This window comes from Propithecus coquereli, unplaced genomic scaffold (genome assembly GCF_000956105.1).
Source record: "Propithecus coquereli isolate 6110/MARCELLA unplaced genomic scaffold, Pcoq_1.0 Scaffold147, whole genome shotgun sequence".
Taxonomy (NCBI): domain Eukaryota; kingdom Metazoa; phylum Chordata; class Mammalia; order Primates; family Indriidae; genus Propithecus; species Propithecus coquereli.
Window position 1 is genome coordinate 4,109,053 of NW_012139080.1, and position 3,446 is coordinate 4,112,498.

Genomic DNA, 3,446 nt, shown 5'->3' on the forward strand with positions numbered 1-3,446 from the left:
GTGCTGGTGGTGCCACTGGAAGCTGGTGAACTTTGGGAAGCCGGTGGAGCCCATGGATTGGGTAATGGATCTCTATTTTCTGTACGGGACGGTTGACTACCTTCTCCTGAGGATGTATTGCTCACTAAGGAAGCAAATGGATTACCACCAAACTGTAATAAAAGACACAAAAACCATAAAGAATAAGCTTTTGCTCTAAATAACAGATATAGAACTTTAAAAAAAAAAAAAAATCACATTCACCATATAAAGGCACCCCTCAATAACACACATATTTGGGTTAAAATAGAAATTACTCCCTGGCCTGAACCTTGGAGTCAGTGGATCACCTGTTCTTGTGCGGCACTCAGCATCGGCTCCTGAATATCCGTGTACATGCGCCTGAGAGCATTATATCCCCCTGGGATGCTTTCTAAGTTGCTCAAGGCTCGGTCCTGGTTTCTCATCATTTCTTGCATCATTGCTGGATTCCTGGCAAGTTCCAATGTCTAAGAAAAAGATTTCCATTAAAAAAAAAAAAAAGGCAGTGAAATATACATGCATTACTTTAGCTATTACCTATTGTTAAATAAAGTTCATGGGAGGCCACTGTTCTGGACCAGCCTCCTGCACTAGGCCCCAGCAGACCAGACCAAACCAGAATAAAGTCACTTGTGCTAAGTTCTATGCAATCAAAATGAACTTTGAAACAGGACAGTTTTTCCAAAAAAACAGGAGACTCCAGTCAACCTGAACATCGTAACAAGAAAATTCCCTCTGTTTTAACCCTATTAGGAAAGTAACTTTGAAAGAATTATCTGCTTTTTGTTCCTATTTGTGCTTTCTTCAGCCCTTTTCTGCCTATAAAGCCAACCTTCCCATTGCTCACTTCATGGCAACACTCATTCTACTTTACAAAATGAGGTGCTGTCTGATTCTAGAATCCCAAATAAAAAACAATTGTAGGCCGGGTGCGGTGGCTCACGCCTGTAATCCTAGCACTCTGGGAGGCCGAGGCAGGTGGATTGTTTGAGCTCAGGAGTTCGAGACCAGCCTGAGCAAGAGCGAGACCCCGTCTCTACTAAAAATAGAAAGAAATTGATCGGACAACTAAAAATATATAGAAAAAATTAGCCGGGCATGGTGGCGCATGCCTGTAGTCCCAGCTACTGAAGAGGCTGAGGCAGAAGGATTGCTTGAGCCCAGGAGACTGAGGTTGCTGTGAGCTAGGATGACGCCATGGCACTCTAGTCCAGGCAACACAGTGAGACTCTGTCTCAAAAAAAAAAAAAAAAAAATCATGGAGAAATCTAATAGCTCCAACAGAATGATTAACTGCTTATCAGAAAATGTTTGCTTTGTACATTACACAACCAAATGCATTCATTCCTCACTGAGCAATTATGTATGTCAAGGAATGTACCACATATTAGAAATTAAGGTGACAAGAAAGATCCAGTTACTACCCTCAGAACTCAATTTAATGGGGAAAAATGACAAGAAAAAAAATGTCTACAAGGATGTGAATAAGTACTTCAACAAAGATATTCACAGGATATTATGGTAATAGAGTACCCAAGTGGAATGACTGCCTTCCAGAAAAGAGATCTGGGTGTTAGACAATAAGTTGGCAAGAAGTGAGGAAGGGTGGGAGATTTAATAACAGGCATAATGAATACTACATACAAAAAGCACAGAGATAACTGTACTGATGAATTCTTGAAAACGAAAAAACTTCAATATGACTATACGGCAGATAGAAGTGCTCACCAAACATTTCAAGGGCAGCCTTATATTTCTTTTATACTTGGACAGGCCCACGTGACAAGTTATGGCCAAAAGACTGCAAAAAATGATGTGTGTCACTTCTGGCCAAAGTATAGCAGGTTCAGCTTGAGACCCTTCAGCTATCTCTTCCATCATGTTTCAAGTGGTATAGCTACAAGATGGCAGAATTTCATTAGCATGAGTCTCTGCTGGACTATACGGATAGAAGCCTCGCGGACCAGTGAAAAACTTGTAGCATGCAGGAAAGCTCTGTAGCAAGATATTAAGCTTTGTTGTATTAAGCCACTGAATTTGCAGTGCCTTAATTATCACAGGATAGCCTATCATGACTAATGTAGCTGACTGATGGGTAAGAAATGAGGATGGAGAGGTAGATAAGGACCAAATCTTGAAAATCTTTTAAAGACTTAAAGGATTTTAAGCAGAATAGTCACATTAAGATGTTCTTATTCTAATAGCAACGTGGGAAACAACCAGAGTGAACATTAGGGATGAAAAAAGTTGAGGGCCTGCATCAAAAGAGTAGCAATGGACAATAAGTGCATGGGGTGAGATAGAGAAGAGGTTATGGACCAAAAGACTCAGTGTGAGAAAGGTAGCGATTTGAGGAGCAAGACGGTAAGTTTTTGCGTTTGTTTTCTGTTTTTGTTTACAAAGGAGACACAGGCTAAATTACTTAGAGAACATAGGTAACATCAAAAGAGAGCTGAATACAAGGAATGGAATTCAGGAGTGACGTGAGTTGAGGTACAGATTTGAGAGTCACCAGGATGTAATAACAGGATAATGTCACTCAGGAAGAATAAATAGAGTAAGAGAAAAAAGTCAAGGCAGAACTCTGAGGAACAATGCCAACATAAACAGGAAAAAAAGAAACCCACAAATGAGGGGAAAAAAACTGATCAGAAAACTAACCAGGGAAAAAACAGTATCATAGGAGTTAAAGGAAGAAGATTTCAAGGAGAAATTTGTAAACATTAAGAGAGACTGATTTAAAATCTAAAAAGTGTCCACTAAATTTGGCAATATTATCCAGGAAATTTTCAGTGAAGTAACAGGGGCAAAAAATAGAATGCAGTGAACTTGGTGAAAGGAAAACATAGACAGAAAACAGAAAATGCATTTCCAGGGATAACAAAAGAAAGGGTGGTAGTGAGATTCTATGGCTTTTACAAATGCAATAGACCTTAATGAGACCAGCTAGCAAAAAGAAAAGCTGAATATAGAGAGTAAAGGAAATAACTGATGGAGAAAAGCCACTGAGATTGGAGGAGGGTTGGGAATGAGACTAGAAATGAAGGGATTAGGGAGCTGTCTGGCCTCAGACAAATTAACCAGAAGCCTCTCTAGGCTTCAACATCTTTGGCTTTAAAATGAGGGAACAGGGGAGATATTTACCTGAACAATACCTTTCACGGGTCTGAACACTAAATAATTGCATCCGAATCTCTCCAGATTGTTCATGTTAATAATTTTGACAACTGAAAAACTCACTTGAGGCCGGGCGCAGTGGCTAATGCCTGTAATCCTAGCACTCTGGGAGGCCAAGGCGGGAGGATTGCTTGAGCTCAGGAGTTCCAGACCAGCCTGAGCAAGAGCGAGACCCCATCTCTACTAAAAATGCAAAGAAATTAGCCAAACAACTAAAAACAGAAAAAATTAGCTGGGCGTGGTGGCGC

At 40.3% G+C, this 3,446-nt stretch overlaps 1 protein-coding gene across 1 annotated transcript in view; it reads right to left on the reverse strand.

Moving 5' to 3' along the window:
- Positions 1–3,446, reverse strand: part of UBQLN1 (ubiquilin 1) — a 44,375-nt gene that overhangs the window by 20,846 nt on the left and 20,083 nt on the right. The window lies entirely within an intron of this gene.